Genomic DNA, 22451 nt, shown 5'->3' on the forward strand with positions numbered 1-22451 from the left:
GTGTTTTAGATTAGTTTCTTTAGCGAAGATTAAAAGGTGGAATACCTAAGTCGTGAGAAAGAAAGGATGATTTGCTTGATAAAACAAATGAGAAAAGAGCCAATATTGCAGTGCCACTGAACACAGGGGAAAACAGTTTGTGATCAAATAGCTGCACGCAGCAGCGTTTAATCATATCTGACCTTTTTAAAAAACGTGGTCTTAATTTAACATCAGAGGGAGAAAAGTACAGTGTACGTTTTTCTGAGGTTTTATCTCCTTAAAGTCATATCCCCTCCTTGCTTGTGGTGCTTGTTAAAAGCCATTGTCGATAACAAACACAATTTTCCCGTGATAAACTGAGTACGACAGGGCAGCCTTATTGAGCAGTCTGCACAAAACTGTCTTTGTCTCTCATCTCCAGCGGCCAGTTACAAAGCCGAGCTTCCCCGACGACTGAAGTCTAAGTTAACTAAACATTTTTTTTTCTCTTTATCCCCTTTTCTCTCTGTGAATTTGTGGTTGTGTGCAATCCTTTAACGAGCTCCATCTTTGACCTGGGTTGTATGTTTCCACAGATGTCATGTCTTGTAAGTCAAGGAAAGACTTTAATGTCCACATGATTTAACATTAAAGGGAGGGATTCCAAAAGCAGGGCTCGGTGCCAGAGAAGTAATAATATCCCCGTAAATGAGAAATTGTAAATGCTAAATACATCCTACGGATCCTGGGAATAGACTGGCAGCAATGCTGTGAAAACTGAGAATAGGGCAGCCTTCTTTTTCTTGTTTTCTTTCTTTACAATTACTCGAAAAGGCAAACTTTTATATGTGCATCCAAACACAGAAGATGATGTAATTGCCAAACAGGGATTTGACTTAGTCTTCCTAAAATGAAAACCACTATATGCAGCTTTTTTTGTTTACATTGCACACAATCAAGATTTATCTTTTTCCTCCAGCAGCTCAGCATTTTTTTTTTACTGTAAATTTGTTCTGCGTGTTTCCTGTTAAAACACATGACATGTCTTTATTCCTAACTTCAGATCATAAGGATGAAAAGAAAGAGAAGAGAAGGGGGAAAAACAGAGAAGGACTTTGGCTTGTGACTGTAAGTGACATGCTTGCCACGGCATTGTTTGAGGTTTTTGCAGACCTGTAATCAAATTTGGGAAGGTTTGGAAACCTATCGTCATGGTGCGCTCTCCAGAATGATGTCCAGTAAAAAAGAAAAGAAACACATTCACCATGCTTCGCTGGGCTGACTTTTTCAAAAAGAAATATGCCCCACGAAAGGCAATTTCCATGCACCATGAAAAATGTTCCTATTACAAATACAGTTGTTATGTGCTTAAATCTGTTTGTTTTGTCATATTGCTCCAGGGTTGTTTCTTTTTCAGGAAACCCTGCTTAAATTAAGTATGATAGAACACATGTGTCCCTTATCGGGGGCCAACATCTTCTATTATTGGCCTTTTTGAAACGACACCGGCTCCACGGGATAATTGGGCTTTAAAGGGGGATTCTCCCGGGGTGCCGCTTCTTGTGCCTGTTGGCGTGGATCAGCTGACGCCCGCCGTGTCTATAGACTTGTCATAAGTGATCATAAGTGGTTGTGCATGTAGTCGTAGCCGCGAGTGTGATAGCGATCCCGGGAACCAACTCTGTTTTATTTGAAGCCCCTGGCACACAGACAGACGCACTGCTCTAAAGTGTGTGACTGAATCTGATCAAATGATGTGGTTCACCTTTGAAGTTTGACACTTTCTGCAAAATGGATGATTGTGATGTTTGCACTTTGAACAAAAAGGCAACAACCAAATAAAAAGTTTGTCTTTAGCTGGAGGGTTCCATCAGGATGATGATGATGATGATCGCCAGAGCTCAGTGGTCATTTTTGTACTCTATCACACACACACACACACACACACACACACACACACACACACACACACACACACGTCAGCTTGTGACTTCGCTGACATCCCACAATGGATCAGTGTTTACGGTTGCGCTCCGTTTGCGTCACGTCATGAAAACAACAATTTGCAGCGAACAGAAGACTTCATAATAAAAACCTGTGACAGCGACCCGTGATTTCTTTGCTCAGAAGTAAAAGGAAAAAGATAAAAGTTCATCCTCCTCGTTGCAGAGGGCAGGTTTTCTCTTTGTGACGAAGACGGGCCGAGCAGAATGGAAAATTGATTCCCCGCAATCATCTACTGTCGTCCTTTGTCTACACTGCACCACTTTGGCCGACACTCCAATCATCCCTGAGCACTGACTGCTCCTTTGAACAGATGAACTCATTTTACCCTTTTTGATTTTGTTTACTTCCACATATGATGTGTTTATCTTTTTGCATACACTTTCCAGTGACTTAAAAGCAGAGAATAAGGAGCTCAATCACTGCGTTGCACCGAATAACCCTGCAAACACACATGGTTTGGCTTTTTTTTCAAAGTAATTTCGGTTAACTATGGAGATCTCCTAAAGCGCTCTCTTAATAGCAATGGACTTAGAAAAAGGTTTTACACCGGCGAGAGTGAGGAGCTGCCGGAGGCTCAGAATAACTGCGTGAGCCGTCAACAGGAAGAGTGTGCTTCGTGACTACAGGCCAAGAGCTTTAATTGGCTGTCTGCAGGAATTTCTCCTGTGGCAAACTAATTGACCCACAACTCCCTGGTGCTTTATCAACACGGGGAAATGCCACTGGGCTGATAACCAGCCAGCCTTGTAAACCAATCTATAACCAATGGCCAATTTGAAACACGTGTTATTGCCTATTTTACGACTGGTCCCCTCTTCTACTTGACTGAGAAGTTTTGGTGTGTAACAAGGACTTTCTCAGGTTGAGACAGCAACTTCTCCTGATTGACGGTTTGTCAAATGAGGAAACAGTGGTCACCGTACGGGTGGTTTGTTTTGTTTTTTTCAGTGTATTTTAACCGACATGAGTGTGGGAGAAAGATACCTGGAAAAAGAATAAACAGTTTTATCTTAAAGTTAAAGGACTGGTACAGCCGAATTATACCTCTAAAATATAGCTGTGCAGATAATTACACTCATAATTGGAGTGGAACTTTTCTTGTGGTGCTCACAGCTTTGAAATGTACTCTTAAAAGAACAGCAACATCTGTTTCCAGTGTCCCTGTTGCTTAATAACAATAAGCCATTTGCTTTCAACAAATACCATTTTGTCCGTAGAAAACAGTTCCAGTTGTAACTTGAAGTACAATGAAGTCTGTGTCGATTAGATGAGTCAGAAACTTGTAATTTGGGCTGAACCAACCTTTGAAATTTAAAGGTGCTAAATACGAGATTGGGAGCATTTCAATTGCCTCTCAAATGCTCTCAACATGGTGATGACTGGGCCGGCGGCTCGCAGCTAACGGTGCTAACTGCGCTAACAGTGCCAACTACGGCGAAAGTGCTGACGGAGCTAACAGTTTTTACCGGAGGGGGAACAGGAGGGTGGGTGCTACGCCCATGTTGTTGGCGACTGTTCAGCTGTGGATTACTACACATTTGGGTCTTTAGTGAATTTTTCCAACAGCAGGACGGCATATGTGGACCCAAAATAAACTACAGGTTGCCATCATAACGAGGAAAGATGTCTCCCAGTGTAACAGAGTGGCTCATTGACCTGTTTTTCATAGTTTTGGACAACAACACAGCACGGAGGAGTAAGATATATCAGGCTTTGTCAACAGGTGCCACTGGTAAGTAAGATCAACTCATGCGTTGTTAACTAATATGTACTAGAATTGCAAAACTAACACATTAAGTTAACAAAAACAGTAAATCGGCTACACCTGGCCCACTGATCCATGTAGCCTTTGCGTCAGTAGCGACACATTGGCACAACACGTGCTGTTAACATGACGTGATGAAAAGACACAACTGAAAGGTCCGGCGCTCACGCACAGACCTGGTATTCACTTTCCCAATTGACTACAAAAATTATGCCATAAAATCTCTGAGTGACTGTGACAGGTCCTGATCAAAACCAGCTGCCAATTAACTTAATGACTGAATCTATCACATTCAATTAGAGCGTGGCTATGAGCTGTCAATCCAGCCCTCGGCCCGCTCGTTAAACAAAAACACAGACGCAGAATGATCACTTTAGGAGGCACGTCTCTGTCTCTGTGATCCTTATCTGACGGGCCCTGCGTCCTATTTGAAGCAGTCGGCCCTGACAGGTCCCACGGATAAACTGCCGTATGAAAGGGGTCACCCCCAACCTCTGGAATCCATCGTCAGCTTTCTGTCTCTCGCAACTGACAAATGGTTTCAAACAGCGTTCAGGAAGCTTTACAGAGGTATTCCCTGATGTGCGTCTGCAGGGAGAACAAGAGAAAAGTGGAACGAAACAGAGAGAAAGTGGAAAAAAAGCCATAGAAGAAAGAGATCTAAGTGAGATAAATGAACCAAAACAAAACAAAGAATGAGCACCACTTTCCCTCAATTGCCTCCTTACTTTGGCAAAGGGCCTACTGTAATCCCCCAGAGGAGCGGCTATCTGGCAGGAGTTTGCTCCATGGTCAGTGTCTTTAACCCCAGATGATAACACTTAGCCCGGCCATAAAGTATAGGCCCCTTTAACTGATCCATTAGCGTCCGATCCCTTAGAGTGGACCCACTGGTGTCTCCTGAAACTTACCAGGAAGCCTTGAAGGAAAACAGCATGGCAGACATGCACTGAGATCAAAGACAACCCCCCCCCCCCCCCCACACACACACACACACACACACACCAACTCCTCCTCTCCTCCTCTCTGTCTCTCTATCTCTTTCTCTCCCTCTGTCTATATCTTAGACGACGCCTATACACTTTGATTTAGTTTTTGCCCACCATCCACACTAAAAAAAGAGCAATGTCTTTTTTTCTAAATGTGTGTTTATTAGCGAGTCGACAGAGATGGGGAATGACACACAACTAAGGTGTCTGAGTGGACTCTGATCGAGGACATTGTGGTTCATGGTCAGCACCTTAAATCCTGAGGAAACTAGACGACCCCAAAAGTGGATCAGTATTGATATTAACAAACAATATAGTCTGGTCGATACAGGCATCAGATCAGAAAACGCTCAGGTGTTTCATATTGGATGGCAATGATAAACAACAGGATTGTGTCCCCCCCCCCCCCCCCCCCCCCCCCCCCCCCCAAGAAAAACAACAGTTTCCCAAAAACGAACATTTTAACATTCTTGTGCCAGTAAAGCCTTCAAGCTGATCAGACCAGAAAACGCTTGTCCTGAAACGGTATTACAAACATTTGCTTTAGGTTAAAGGACTCTTTGTAAAGAGACAACAAGTTACTGCTTGTAATCTCCTTCTCCCTCTCTTTTACTCTGTTTCTCCTTGAACTTCCTCCACAGCAGCATTTCCTCCCTTTCTCTTATCATCATCCTATTAACCCCCTCTTCTCTCTCTCCTCCTCTTTCTCTATCATCAAAACCTCTTCCTCTCCCTCCCTCTGTCTGTCTCCTTCCGACATCCCCCTGCTCTCCGTCTCTCTCCTCCCCGTCTTTACTACCAACATCCCCCTGTCTTCCTCCCCTGGTGTTTTCAATTCAGCGCCACTATGAACCAGCGCAGATTGTAACGCTATCAATTAGTCAGCGACTCCAGCACATTTATTCAATGGGGCCGGCAGTGAGCTTTGGTGATTTACAGGCTGCGATGGAGATGTGAGGGAGGGATGTGCAGACGTGGGCTGATATGGGTTTTTGAGGTCTGTGGGAATGGAGCCTGTGTACCGTGTACCTTGAGGATTTGGTCCTGCGGTTTATGGTCCCTGTAGTAATGCGGTGAAAACCACCACAAGATGAAAAGGTTTGAAGCGGAAGAGAAGAAATGCTAAGGAAAGAGAAAATGTGAGAGATTTTCTGGAAAGCAAAATGCCTCTTTTCGCAGGTATTGGATTTCAAACACAGCTTTTTTTGGTGATATGCTATGGAGATGCTTTAAGATAAATAACAAAAACAAAACAGAAGGTATAAATACTGGATATTTATCTTGGATTTCGCTTTCAAAGTAAAATTGCAACTTAAATCACGAAATCTAAGACTGATATACTCTGTCTGGGGTATTTTTCCTAAACGGAGCAGATTTATGTCGATGATGCGATGACACACATGATGGTTCCGAGGCTGTTTGGCTATAGATCAGAGTTAACTTTTACTCTGTGTCCTCCTTTGTCCGCCAACTATTTATCGTCATCCAAAGAAAACCTTTTTTCTGTTGTTTCTAATTGTTTGACATGGTTTCCTGATATTTCCTTTCTTCGTGCTCATGTCTGACGACAGCATGACACTTTTATGTGTTCAGTGTGTTCGCACATCAGCATGCATTAATACGTACACACACACAGGATTCCTCCACATCCGCAGGTGTTACTTGTTGCCTTCTAACAGACGGTAATTGTTCCGACAACAACGAGTGAGCTTCTACACATGTCGCTGTCTTGCCTGGAGATAGGAGGTCTGGTAAAAAGATGGAGTGTATTTCATGTTAGTCTAACAGCACAGGGAGCACGTGACATCCTGTCATTTGATGTAGCCCATCAGTGCCTCCTCTGTCCTGCATACAGGCCCCTACAAAGAGAGACAGAGACAAAGAGAGACAGATTGTTCATTTGGGGAATTAGTCTTATTGTCTTACTCTTTAGAGAAAAATGCTTGTTAGTCTTCTTCACATTTTAGTCATTTTTATATGATGAAAAGTCATTTTAGTCAACTTTAAGTTTATATTACTTTAAGTTTAAAATGGTTTTCACTCTCAATTTTGTCAGCATTTTTTTGTCATTAGAAAAAGACACTATGACCCAGTTCAACATGATATACTACTACAGTTATGTACTCATATTCACAGTCCCCTGCAATGGGAGTTTTGGGGAGACAGAGCTACTCTCAAATGGGATGGACAACATAATAGAAACACCTCAGAGTTTAACACACAACACCGCAAACTAAATCCTCCAAAATGATTATGATGACCTAAAACAGTTTCAACCAAAACTCACCATTGTAACATTCACAAAGGTTAGATTAATTGCATTTTTGGACCACATTAATCCTGTGTACCTAATAAACTGACCGCTGAGGGTATTTTTCAAGATGCGAGTAGCTCCTTATTGAGCATTATATGTGATAATGTTTGTCAACACCACACAAAAAGTGGCATTTCGAAGTATACTCCCAGTTTATTGCAACTTGAGTCTTATTTCATTTCACTAATAAATAAATTGCACTCAAAGAGTTCACTGCTGAGATCTATGAAAGTGGCCACGCTAAAAGTTTTAAAGAAAGTACTAGGTACTACTTAAAAGAGAAAACAATGGAAAACTGGATTTTTGTTGTTTTTCCAAATAAAGCAATGTCACAGTGATGTGGTGTGTATACTCTTATAACTGATGGCCAAAGCTTTGTAAATAAGACCATCAATTGTGTTAAGCTGGAATTATCCATAAAACACATTGACCTTTTTCATTTTTCCTGAGTGAAAACACTGCCTACTCAAAACACAGTATCAGTATATGGTATGTAGTTGGGACAGCAGGGCAAGTGTGTGTGTGTGTGTGTGTGTGTGTGTGTGTGTGTGTGTGTGTGTGTGTGTGTGTGTGTGTGTGTGTGTGTGTGTGTGTGCGTGTGTGTGTGAGTGAAACAGAGCTGGGCAGCAGTCTGTTATGGGAGAACCAGAGAAGGGTTTGTTGGATGTCGGTACACACAGCCAATGGCCTGTCGCCTGTCACCGAGCCCCCGCCGTGTCTCTCAGTGTCTTCCTCTTAATTACCCATCATTCCTCTCGCGGCAAGGCCCCTCACAAATTACAGCGCATTGTCCCCCACCGATCGGCCTGTCATCACGCGGCTCCATGTTTCAGAGCACGGCTCATTGTGGACGGAGGGCAGAGCTGGGGGGCCGAGGAGGGACTCTCTCTCACACACACACACACATATATGCGTGCGCACACACACACACACAAGTGTATCAATGTGTATCTGCATGCACACACACACCGATTAATTTGAATAGACATGCATGCAACAAAACCATTAGTGCGTCTCCACACACACACACACACACAGGCCAGGCCCATTAGCTCTGGTGCCAGCTGACTCTGTGACCCAGACGGTTTTCTGCCATGTCAGCAGGGCCAAATGACAGTGCTATGGTAGTAATACCCCCACACACTCACACAAATACACAATAGTGCCGAGCAGAGTGTCGCTTTGGAGAATTAGACTTCTTCTCTGTCAATCAGCTGAATGACTGCGTCGCCCCCGGATTTGGGCAGAGAAAAAGTGCCCCCCCCCCCCCCGTTTGTACCGGTGACCAGGTTGCGACAGCAGCGGAAAAAGGTTCAGTGTTCACATCAGGACACTTCTCAACAGGATAAAATGTTCATACAATACATACAGGCTTAGTAATGATAAGCTGTAGATTTGGTTGACAATCAGCAGGATCCATCAAGTCCTATCTTTTGTGGATATTTTTCTGTCCAACTCTCAATACTTCCCAACTTCTCAAGCCCGTCTGTGACTCTCATCCCCAATCGAAGATGTAAATTGTTGAAAAGAAAAGTTAGAAATATATGTCTTTAGTTATTTTTTCTAAGGCTAAACAATTTCCTAAAACAGCTGGTCATTGTGGTTTGTAGCAAACATTACGTAAAAATGACAAATTAGTATATTTGTTGGAGTCATTTCAGTTGCGTATTTATACACATTTTATACATATTTGGTGGAACAGTGAGTGTTTATGACAATATGCTCTATGACAATAGAGCAGTAAAGCTATAGTTACACAGATAATATGTTAATGGCCTTTGTCTATCCAATGAGCCAATATTAACAATTTTAAAATATGAGTGTCAATATATAAATAATTTCCCGTTGAATGTTGAAAGGTTATTGCTTCAAACATGATCCAAATAATATCCACCCTTTGAAGTGCAACATTTCTTTATTATTTGAGATTCTGTTATCTCCAAACAAAACAGGTAGCAGGAACTTGAGCTCATAGTGCAACAGGACTTCATTCAACACATCATACATAAAACCATCCAATAACTAAAACATATACACAAAATACCACAAATACAGTATAAAATGCTGTTGTGGGGCACAGCTTTAACTTTTTAAAATCCCATACAAGTTTTTTTTTCTTTTTTGAGTACTGAAGTGGAAGTGTTTTTCGTTAAGTTAAGGAGATACTTTCATCAATAAACTGTCATTTCTGTCACTATTGTTCTCTCCTCTTGCTCACCTTGATGGTTGAGGAGGTCTTTCGCAGGGACTTCGTCCTTCAACCTTAATCTCCCTCATTCAGACTCGTTGCAGTTCTGTTTATCTCGCAGGAGGAACTCTAGCTGCTCTGAGCCTCCGTCTGCCAAGTTGTTGCATCAGCTGAACGTTAAAAGCCTATTGAAAAACAAACACATTGTAAACTTTAATTGTAAGCATTTGCCTTGGGTATGAGAACAATTTTACTGGTTCTTTCTCTTATTACCTAAAAATGCAGGCAAAACACTAATTAATAATCACTAGCATATGCTTGGTGAAGTGTGGAAATCTTTTACTGTGGCATTAGGTGCAAATGAGATTAAAAGTGCAGTAATAGCCTTCGATTTAACATGTTTACTTGAAATAGCACCTCTGACAACGTGTTTTTCCTGAAATGGGCAAAAATGTTGATAACAATTTGAGTTTTATTCTTAAATCACATTTAGATTTCATGATCACATTTGTACCTCCGAAGAAGACTATCTTTGGTCAACCCTTGAGCTTTATGTCTTCGTACTGCATTTGCTCTGCAGATTTTGTCCTACAGTGTTGCTAAGATGACAAAAAAAGTGGCATGTGTAAGAAGAACTTAGCACCCTGCAGCTCCCAAACAAATACCTCTTAATTATAAGCAATTGGCCCTCCTTCCCCACCGACCGCTGACTGGGACACATGAAAGCGTTGGTAATTGTAAGAGTTGCTGCGTTTATGTGTGTGGAGGGGGGCTCAATGTGACGCGTCTGTAAAAAATAAAAATGGAAGGCTCTCATTGAATACAATGACTTCCTTCCTCTCTCTCTCTTGCTGTATCGCCCAAGCTGGGGAAAAGAAGAAAAAAAAAACCTCTCCATTTGGCACTGATTAGGGAAGACGCAAATTTGAAGGAGGGGGCTTAGAGACCACAGGGGTTACACACATGTATCTGAAGCCACGACACTTCGGGCCCCCTCTAATTTAGATGTCTAAGAATTTGCTGTATGTGCTGCCTCATGCCAGTAAGTCTCAGGCTCACTGTAAATAAATGGCACAGGGCAGTGTGCAGTCACCCCCATTTGTAAGTCATTAAAATATTTTCTCTGTGACATATTAATTAGAGTGTTGTGTTCATGTCTTCTCGCCTGTGCATGAAGAGTGCTGAAGTTCTGCATGCTTCCTTGCAAATGTGTGAGTTTATGTGTGTGGTTTCATTCATGCTACATGATGTGCTGAACAGGGACAAGATAGCTGTACACGTGTTCTAACCATCTGCAACCGATCGTATTGAGAGACACAGTTTTAAGATGACTCACACTGGATGTTTTACTGTACTTTCTGTAGCAAACAAGACAGTAGCACATGCACATGATGCATTCCCAACATCCTCAGACAATGCTATCCAGAAACAAAAAAAGGAGGTTTGATGATTTAGAATTTCAAATAATTTGTCTATTTTTGACCACTTGGAGGCAGGGGAATTAGCTCTAAATCTGATGAATGTAAGTCCTATATTCACACTCCTTTTAGCTACACTATGTTCACTAGCTGGTCGCTAACTTTGTCTGTCTTCCGCTTTGTGAGGATTTTTCTGTTCTGTCTACAATAACATGTTTGGTATCGCGGGAAATTAGAAACTCCTAGCTTTGTAAAGCATCATGATTTGAAACATATTAACAAAGATGACAAAGCAGTCAAACTTCACATTTTATTGCCACATTGACATAAATCTATGTTCTTGCAAAACGATTTCACCAAAGCATATGTTATTTTTGCTAAAAACGGCTCTGCTATGAAGCTTGGGCCGAACATGGGGCCATAGTAGTCAAGTTTGAGTGACTTTCACTAGCGGAAGCTCTGGTTTCTTGGCCATCTGGTGGCTGTATCGAAGAACCTACACCAAGAAGCCTAACTTCATTCTCTTTCTGTTGCTGACACGAATTTATGGATATCTCATATAACAGTGATTTTCAAACTTCTTTTCAATAATGTAGCACCCTTTAAAATATTTTAAAAGTGCAAAACACAAGACTGAACAAAACGTGAATGTAATGCTGTTTGTTGAAAAGGTTGACCGTTTACAGGAGTTAACAATTGCATTGGCATTGGAATATTGAATTTGAAATGTGGTTTATCAAACTTTAATTTACATTGTAATGGAATTTATAATAGTACAATTATTTTAGGAATCAAGCATGACTTACATTTTGTCAAGTACCCCCTTCAATACTCCAAAGTATCCCTAGGGGTACTAGTAGCCTACCCCCATTAGAGAAACACATGCGTCATAGAGCACTGTGGGGCCCTGCATTACTCATTTATCCATCTTATAGCATGGAGCTCTTCAGTCGTGTATGAATATTTATCAATATTATATATTAATATATACACTGCCTGGCCAAAAAAAAAGTCGCCACCTGGATTTAACTAAGCAAATAGGTACGAGCCACCTATTGGATAATTACTGCATGGGCGAATATCTTTCAGTTGGCAACAAGTTATTTAACCCCAACTGGTGCAATGAGTTGCTTCTCATTTCTTAAACAACCATGTCGAAAGACACATATTCCAAGATGACAATGCCAGGATTCATCGGGCTCAAATTGTGAAAGAGTGTTTCAGGGAGCATGAGACATCATTTTCACACATGGATTGGCCACCACAGAGTCCAGACCTTAACCCCATTGAGAATCTTTGGGATGTCCTGGAGAAGGCTTTGCGCGGTCAGACTCTACCATCATCAATACAAGATCTTGGTGAGAAATTAATGCAACACTGGATGGAAATACATCTTGTGACATTGCAGAAGCTTATCGAAACAATGCCACAGCGAATGCGTGCCGTAATCAAAGCTAAAGGCGGTCCAACGAAATATTAGAGTGTGTGACCTTTTTTTTTGGCCAGTCACTGTATATATATTAATATATAATACATTCAGTTGCATCATTATCCGAGCTCTTGGTTCAAATGGAGATATTGCCTTTCAAATTTAGATTAAACACTATATCAGGATACCTTTATTAAATTTCAATTTATTTTGGAATGACAATATTAATAGGTGTATTACAATGGATTCATATTCCTTAAAGTTTCTTACCTTTCAAAGCTGACCAGAAACACCTGATTTATTTCAGGTATGTTATCTTAGGCATTACTTCCTAGGGCTAGGGCTGAAACAGAGTCTAAAAAAAGCCTACAGTAAAACAATCGTCTGATATCTTCACGTGTTTTAAATTGTTGATAAACGCAGACAAAAAGACAAATGTGCAAAAAAACACGGGAGATTAAATACCGCACACTAATTAGAAGAGCAAAGGCAAATCTATTTCAGCTTGAACCTAATTAAAATTGAATTAGTAAAACTCAGAATCTCTTTCTGTCACTGATACAAACATAGCATTGATTTCCCTCTAGTGTATCTTCTCGCTCTTCATGAGCATTATCTTGGTACCTCTTGGCCCGCTGGGAGAATTATGGCTGTAATAACTTTCATTCGAGGCCCCTCTAGCATCAGTAAAATGTTTACTACAAGAGCGCAAAGAGGACCTTTGGTGAAGCCATGCGTTCGTTACAGAGCCTTTGACTCAATTCAGTGTGTATAAATACATCCATTTCATTATGGAGGCGAGTCAAATATTTGTTTCAGCGGTTTTCCCCCCATATAATGTAAATTGCTGCAAGCTGTTGCTCTTGGAAAATGTTTTCTCATAATGCTTTTCTGCCTTCACATAAATCACAGCTAAATGTTGCATTCAAATGACTACAGACAGGCAATTTATTCTTGGCTTCCCTCGTCCTTCTCGAGAAAGGCTTGTGGCAAGAGGGTCGCTTTGGTTTTTATTAGCGACTGTCATTATTTGTTGACAGTTGTTCATCATCATTTTCAAATTCGTTGTGTTTTCCTGAACATATTTCTTTGTTTTCTCTGCAGTTATGACCACTGTCAAAAGAAGTAAGGGGTGACAAGAATTAGGTCACTGTGAGGCAATGACCACATGTTTTTCCTTTTTATCGTGAAGTTAAGTGCGAATTGTTATATTAACCATCCTAGTGTGTTACTAAGAACGTTGCTCAAGATATACTCTCATAAATATCATCAACCTATTCACAAGAGTTTCTTGACTTGGCTTCCATGCTACACCATGTAACCAGACCCGCAGACCTGGAATACCACCTCAAATTGATACTGACATTTTTATTCCCTTAATAAAAAAGAATAACTTTAATAATGTACCATGTGCAAGAAGATCCGGTGGTGAAATTACAGTTCCCTAATAACAGAAAACCGAAGTTGTTCTATGCAGAGTGAGGGATTGCGGCTGCTGAGCCGCTCTGTGTCAGTTTTAAATGAATCTCAGTGGGGTTTGCCGACAGTTGGCTCTGTGTTCGAGTGAGTCACCCCACTGAGGGATTCTGGTGAATATGTCAGCAGTGACAATCAGTGTTAATCCTGAAAAAGTCTGTGTCTTTGCTGCCTGTTAACTGAGGTCTTACATAATAACCTCACTGTAAAGCAGACTTGCAGCTGATGGTGTGTTGAAGAATGCCTCTGACACGTTATTATGTATCTCTTCTTGACAAGACCCGCCCTGAGCAGCATTCAAGCTGCTGGGATTGGCCGGGAGTCCATGCTTTCCAAGGTACTGGTAGCCTGATTTGTTCAGGTCATATGCCCTGACCGATGGGCTGTCCTGACCCTAACTATTTGAGGTCTATGCCTAACCTTAACCAATTGTCTCCGCTTAATACGCAGGGCGGGTCTTGCCGAGAAGATTAATGAGATTCATAATGGAGTCAAAACCCTAGTCCTGCCCTACTGTGATAGGCTAGTGCTACTGTGCTGGGATTGCCGTATTATCTGGAGATAGCAATGTACTTTCCTACCTGCGACAACAGTGTACACTATTAAAATGAACAATAGTCCTTGGTGTGGATGAAGTTGTTAAATTTTGCTCAATTAGCGGCTGGTTAGTTAGCTATCTTGCAAATTCCACTGTGCCTATCAAAGCACAGTAAAGGACTAGGTGGGAAAAAAAAAAACATGTTAGTAACACATTAGCTCCAGACAGCTAATGCAATGGCCAACCTGGGAAGGGTTAAGCTGATCATAAAAACAACTAAATTAAATGAAATCCACACTCACAAAACAGCTTGAATAAAAGGCATATCTAGTATTTGCTTGGACACAGATCTGACAAAAGGTAAGAATGTCAGTTAAACTTCTTAATAACTGTGTAAGAAGTGGTTACTACCAGCAACAAAACACCCAACTAAATACCCTGAAATCTACGCAGCTTGAAACTGTAACAGTCTCTTGGCACAGAACAGGTGAGAACATGACTCAAAACACACACAAGTAAAGTCCAATATTGAAAAGGTCCAAAAGGGTTATTCTAAGTTAGCAGGGATCAATGACCAGGGAAGTAAGATGAACAAGGCAAACTAACCAGGCAGGGAGTGGACAGGAATCAGAATCCGGGAGGTCAAACAGGATTCGGTAAACAGTATCAGGATCAGGATCAGAAACAGGATCAGGATCAGGATCAGGATCAGGATCGAGTTTAGATAACTAACAAACACTTTTGCTTTAGCAACTGACCGCTAAAGGTGGACCGGTATAAATACTACTGAGGCTATCAGTGAAAGGGGAAGCAGCTGTTAATTATGGGGGAGGAGCAGATCAGGTGGGAGGGGTGACCTGAGGACAGGTGAGTGTGGCTGGGTGTGAGATGACAACTAGGAAGGATAATGAGTGAATAATCCTGAGCGATCAGGGAGGCGTTGTAACGGAAACAATATTTTTCTCCCCTTGACGTCTCCTGATTTATTTTGTTTTACTGCAATGTAGAGATGCTGCTTATAGCAGTTACAACATTATCGGTGACTTACAAAAATGTCAGAGAAAATGAAATGGACATTTGGTTTTGGAGCATGTCGTCGTGGTTCTCTGGCTGTGACGCCCAGATGCTGGACGGGGTCCCTGGAAAATGTCAAAGATTAGAAACTGGTTGGGGGTTGTGAGCTGTTGTCAGGAGTCCCAGAACTTTCTAGCCACACCCCTGTTTACTGGTCTGGACTTGGCAGACTTGTCAGATGGCCACGAAGAAAAAGCAAGGGCAATTGGATTTGATTAATTTGGAAGATTATGAGAATGAGTCCTATAATTCAGCTTTCCTCCCTCATGGTTGGCTAACACTGACAGTTTGGGAGGTGCAATTAGACAAATAGCTCAATGGCACAATGCTTGAATTAATATTGGTGGGGGGGGGGGGGGACACAAATGTATTACTGCTATTGCAGTTCTGGAAATGGAAACTGAAATCGCTCCCTTATTCACTCACTCGTTTTTCCCATAACAATAAACAGTCAATGGATTACTCTATGGGCAGTAAATTGAGATTTCAGACACTCATGAAACATCATTTTGCGCCAGCACTAACAGGCTGCAAATTTTGACATTCAGTCAAAGAATTGCAGTATGCGACTTTAGGGACATGTGGTGTAGCTGTGAAGACTGCTTTTTCATTCCATTGTGGCTTTAATTTAGGGATGTGTATGGTGCATATATTTCACACAATGTGGACACTCAAATGGCATTACATAGCAAACAGGAAGTGAATTCAAACACAGCTTCTACTTTACGGAAGAGAGAGAGAGAAAAGAGAAAAGGAGGAGAATAACCAATCAGTGTTCTGTTTACAGTGAAGTCAAATTTGTAATCCAATATGATCTTTGTGTTCCTTTAGTTAACTGATGGAATTCCAAATATGCTTTGGGTGTCTACAATGACACTATCAGAGAGAGAGAGAGAGAGAGAGAGAGAGAGAGAGAGAGAGAGAGAGAGAGAGAGAGAGAGAGACGAAGACACTAAGAGGGAGAGAAAGACTGGTTGGTGAGGACATTCTGAAATGAAGACAGCCACATAGAGATACCCCAAACAGAGAGATCGACGCGCTCCATCACTGATGTTTTTAATGTTGATGTTTTAACACAGATTATACATCACAAATGGCAAGCAAGCTCTTAAATATATATACAGTATATAATGATAAGTTATGGAACTGAAGCGATTAGTTGATTAGTAGATCATCAGAAAAATATCAGGCAACTATTTTGATAATTCATCGTTGAAGTCATTTTTCAAGGAAAATTGCAGCTTCTCAATTGTGAGGATTTACTGACATACTATCTTATGTGATCGTAAAGAGCATATCTTGGTGAAATAAAACCAGACATCACCTTGGGAACAGGCAACTTACTATGATGTATTTGTCACTATGATCTGAAATGTTCTAAACCGAAATGAATCACCAATGATAATAATTATTGGTTCCAGCTCTCATGACTTATATCCACAATAATACAGTTACAAAAACAGGTGTGTCTTCAGTGGTTGATTTAAAGAGACAGTCCAGTTGTTTAGTATGGCACTTCCATTAAATGGAGGGACTCACAAGAGACATGTTTTTAAAAGTTTGGTCAAAATCAAAGCAGGAGAGGCTGCTCTCTGTCTGTAGAACGTCTCTCCAAAGTATCTTCCATCAGACGCCACCCCTTCAAACCCCACACTTCCACTGTGGGACTGTGGGGAGTGCCACACTTGGGATTTCTGATAAAAGAAATTCTGGGATTTCTGATAAAAAAAAAGACTTAAAGACAAAAAGTCTTAAGACCAAACTGAGACTCCCTTGACAACATAATCAATTACTTTTTTTATTCAGATTTTGGAGAGCTTGAAAAGAGAAGAGGAAAGATTTCACAGGCTCCTCGTGATGAGTAAACTGTAAAATCAGTGCCCCTTTTAAGGGAAATTTGGAAAACAAAATTCAAAACGTAACCTTTCCAACAAGTTCAGCACATGAACAGTTCAAAGTTGTAGAAATAAGATGTCACTCTGTTTTTCTTAAGTGCTCCTCTATGAACGGGGGGTAATTACCAGTTATTTTAATGAACAGTAGGCTCACAGACAGTATCTTCATCTTCATAAAACTACTGATACCACAGCGCTGGTATTACATGACACAGAAACCAGACCTCTTGTCTGGATACATTTAGGAACCATGTTGATTGATAAACAAATGTACTCATGGTAAACCCACTTGGGTTTTAGTAACAGTGTTTTATACTCAGATTTAAACTGCTTTTCTGCTGCGTCATGCTCTGCATTTTTCCTGAAGATTTTCTGATAACTCATCTCGTGTTACATCTTAGCTGACCGAGTCGTGGATTCAACAGATAACCATTAATCACACCGTGACCTTCCTCTCAACCAAGCCCATCTAAAGCTCATTCATCCCTATTTGCCATGCGGCTCTGCGGGTCGATAATTGGCAAAGCAAAACACAGATTAAACCCAATTTGGAGGGTTTCAACTTGAAGCTTAGCAGAGACAGCCGGGCTCAGGCTGAACCGGAGTTCACTGCGCTCTGGTCCTCTCTGCCTGTCTGAGGCTGCACCGGGAGGGGACCGCAAACCTAAATCAAACCAGTCTGTTCTCTGTGTTTGTGTGTGTGTGTGCATGTGTAGAGAGAGAGAGAGAGAGAAAGGGGGAAAGAAAACAGTGTGTGTGTGTGTGTGTGTGTGTGTGTGTGTGTGTGTGTGTGTGTGTGTGTGCGTGTGTAGAGCATGCAACAGTTCAATTCTCCCTGCATTACCATCCCTAATAGAAACCAACTTCCAGCGTTCAAACTCCATTTGTCTCATTAATCTATTAGCTTTAAGTTTAATTGCAGGATGTCGTAAAATGATTTGGTCTATGAGTAATGACAATATTTCAGCTCCGTAATGGCCAGAACAAAGCAAACCAAAGCTAAGCTAAGCAAAGCCGTTTGTTTTTCTTCCTCACGGCATGTCTGGGCTGCAGATTTGGGCCTTTACCTCGCCGTGTCGGTCGGATAATTGTTTACTGGCGAGGTTTTTGTAGCATGAGGGCAACATCACGGCAGGATAACAAACTAATGACTAATTTCATGGCCATTGAGTCATTTTAAAAAGACCATCACGAGGATCAACTTTAAAGAGCAACTGTGACTAATCCGACAGCAGGTACTCAAGGTATAGTCACCAGGGTATAATTACCTTGTAAAGTGAAACAAGACGGGTATTAAGATGTATCCACATCAGCTTTTTACTGACTTTAATGGCCTCTTAGAAAACATAATCCACTTAAATTCTGCTCATCGAACTGAGGTTGAAAATAAGCAGAGAAAGACCACATTCCTCTCGGCAACCGTGGGAGATGACCTCTAGGTGGCAGCGTACCTCATGAAACCTCCACCACTGTAACAACAACATCACTCCAATTACAAAACCTCCTCAATTGTCCTCCCTTTTATTTGCTCCGCAGGGCAACGAAACTGGATGACAGTGCGTCCGAACACACGATAAGTTATGATCAGCTGCCCCGGCTCTCGCTCCTGCCCTTTAAACAGCAGCTTGATAGGATCTGTGAGGCGCGCTGGGCATGTATAGTGTTACTCTCATCAAAGGGGACTGAATGGGGGTGAATGGAGGATGATGTGTGTACTGCCTCTGCTTAGTGGAGGCATTTCCAGCTGGCGCCAGGGCAGAGGAAACCCACTGAGACACACAACAACACACACAGACACAGGGGTCAGCCTGGATTCACCCTCCTCCTCCTCCACCACCTCCAGGCCTCTTGGCCTCCACCGCCTCCTCTTCTTCTACCCAAACCCTCACCCCCCGCCTTCTCTTCCCAGGCCTGGCCGCCTCTCATCTGCTCTTTCTCTCTTGTTCATCTTTTCTTCTGCTTTTCCTTCCATCTCTCTGCTGTCTCCTTTTCTCTTCTTTGCTTTCTCTCTTCCTATTTATCAAACTTAATTACATTTTAGTACACTTAAAAATGCAGTGTAAAGAACAAAAGTAAGTGTATGGAGTAACATTTATGAGCAACTCTTAAGTGATCACATGATTTACCACATGCAGGGCACACATCATTTTGAACCCCACTGCATTTCATGGCAACATGCGCCCTGTATAGCCGGTTGAGGCAGAGACTATTAATTTAAATTAGGCGTTAACTTTGTGTGTTTAGGGATAGCCCATTGGTCAGGGCATAGGACCTGAGCAAATCGGGTTACAGGTACCTTTGTGAGCATGGACGCCTGGCCAATTCTAGCGATTGAACGCTATGGAGAACGAGTTTTGCCAAGAAAAGCAGTGGGATTCCTAATAAGGTGTAAGGCATGGACAGACATGCGCGAATGCAGATGAATGAGGCAATACTTGTGCTGAATGGGGGCAGTGCGAAGTGGGGTCAACCACACACACTGCTTTTGGTTAAGGCTGCGACTTTGCCGGTCAAAGTTCACTGAAGTGAAACTCCACTCGATGCAGAAATACACATTTTGCAAACCAAATGAATATATTATTATTCTTTATAAAGAAAAGAAAAGAAGAAAAGGACTGTGTATCCTGTCAAATCGAATGCAAATGATAAAACGACCACAATTTATATATTGCTTCAGCTCACATATAGTTTATAACGTTTTTTTCACTCCAACATGTCTGACAACATGTCCTCTCACCTCAGTTTAAATACTGCATCCATCTATGAAGTATCTTGACAAACTTAAAACTTTTGGCAATACAATAAAATAAAGTAATTTCATAAATAGCTTAAACATTTTTTAACAACATTTCTACACTATGGGAAATATGCGTATTCACTTTCTTGCAGAGAGTTAGACAAGAAGACTGATGCCACTCTCCTATATGTGCAGTCAATATATCAAAAGTTTCAATTTTATGCTAAGCTAAGCTAACTAGCTGCCGGCTACAGGTTCATAATTAACATACAGACAAGAGAGTGGCAAGATTCTTCTCATCTAACTCTCCAACATTTGAGTGACATCGGGGCTCAGAGGGCTTTGATTCTAGTGGGATGTTATTAGCGGCTAAATGACTCTTGGCTCAGCCCTCCCTCGCAGTCTTCTAGGCGGAAAGGGGGACTCCGAACGGTCAGGACAAATTAAAAAGCCAACCTGCTATTTTACTGTTCAGATCTGTTGATGCTATAAAGCAGGAAAATGGGCCTTGGCGGCCTTTACGCGACTACTCGGCTGATTTTACGTGATTGTCCCCCGGCCCTGAATCTAAGCCTATTTTTTGGCACAACATGCTTTACTTTGACCAGGCATGGGATCTGTAAATGCCCTAATAAATATTTTTTAACAATTTATTCAGTTCCATGCCCTGGGCCAACAGCATCTAAAGTATGTCACCCAGTAAGAGTGGGGAGAAGAAAGAGCCTACAGGCTAAGCAGGGCGTAATGTAGATTTAATTAACAAGCTAAGCATGGGCTCACACACACACATACACACAGAAGCACGTGTGCAACACAAAGACACTTGAACAAAGACTTTAGCAAATACATACATGATTACATTTTCACTCATGCACACACACGCACACAAAAATGCAAGCCACACATCCCTGAGTTTGAGCGATGTTGTGAAAATATGTGAGTGTAAATGAGATACAGACAGGCTCACTGCAGTGAACCCAGCGGAGAGGGAGAGGGAGAGAGAGAGAGAGAGAGAGAGAGAGAGAGAGAGAGAGAGAGAGAGAGAGAGAGAGAGAGAGAGAGAAAGAGAGAGAGAGAGAGAGAGAGGATGTGGCTTGGCTTTGAATTGCTAAACCAAAGTTTGGGAAGGAGTCATATATTGAATTCTATGCATACTGATCATCTTTAAGCAACAGAGGGTACAAGAAGCTGTATATTTTGATTCTGCTGGTTATTTAGGAGCAAATGTTGTTAAAAAAAGTGTTGGAGAGTTGGAGAGTTGGAATGTTACACAGAGGTGAGACCTGCATTAATAATGTCATCAAAATTAAGTAGGCAAGGTTTATATTTAATAAAAATGTGCTTTACTGCAAGTCTCAAAAGTAAAATGTATCCCAGAACCACTCCTGTAATCGTCATGCAGGTAACAGTCAACAAAACGGTACACAAACGTTAGTAGAGAGCGACTGAGGGACAAATCATGAACTGACTAATGAATTTCAATTTGAATTAGCAGAAACAATGCAGAAGCCACTTGTTCATTTTTTACGATTATGGTTTATTTTTCTCGAGGCGGCGCAAAAAGTGTAAATGATGGAAAGATATTCATGAAGTAATAAAGGGTTACTTCTCAGTATGACGTGTCACTTTACTTGATGGGGCAGAAAACAGTCATTATTCATGTTAGTGAGTAGTTTTGTCAGCTTTAATTAATTGGTTTTGAGCAGCTCAGCAGTTGATTTGGGTCTAATGGGGAATGAATCCTTCAGGAAAGTTTTTAGGAGCTAATTTCAGTCACCCAATTTACAGATAACTCATTATTACATTATTTTTCATTAGGATAGTACCTTCTGGTCTGTTTTACAATAATTAATTTCTTCTATATTATAATCTGTATCTGTAAAGTACTGTAACTAGTAACTACAGGTGTCAAATAAATGTTGTGATGGTCAATAACTAAGTACAATTAACAGGTACTTGCACTTAAGTATTTCTAATTTAGCTACTTTATATTTCACCGCTACATTTTGGAGGGAAAGATGGCGCATTTTACTCCATTAAATATATTTGACAACTATTGGTTACTAGTTCATTCACTCAGTACTATTTACAGTACAGTAAACTCATCATCATATAATATAATGTTGAGATAGTTAATTTGATCTGTAGTTTGTGGTCCGACTGCAACATTAAAATACTAGTTAAAAGGAAAAAGCTTTAATGATAATAATCCAATAATAATAATAATATAATATGAACTCAGGTCAATTAATTGTAATGGACTACTTTCAAAGTGTGGCATTGGTTATACTTTAAAAAGTACAGCATTAAGTTACTTCTGAAACTAGAAAGTGGCATAAAATAGAATAACTCAATTAAAGTAGCTCAAAACTGCACTGGAGGACATACTTAAGTAATTGTATATTTTTGACCACTATATATATATCTAAAGTAATTTCACATATTGTGATTATATATACAAGCTTGCAGTGTGTCCTTAACGTCCTTCCATCACTGACTCCGCTCTAGGTAAAAAGCTCAGTTAGTTGCCGTTGGCTGAAAAACACATAATGAATGGTTTCTGTTAAATACAACCGCTAATATTTCATCAGTCTTATTAATTAAGGTCATTAGAGGCAATACATGTAAATCAACAGGGCCGGTTGTTGTGAATGAGAGAA

Source organism: Pholis gunnellus (assembly GCF_910591455.1).
Source record: "Pholis gunnellus genome assembly, chromosome: 5".
Taxonomy (NCBI): Eukaryota; Metazoa; Chordata; class Actinopteri; order Perciformes; family Pholidae; genus Pholis; species Pholis gunnellus.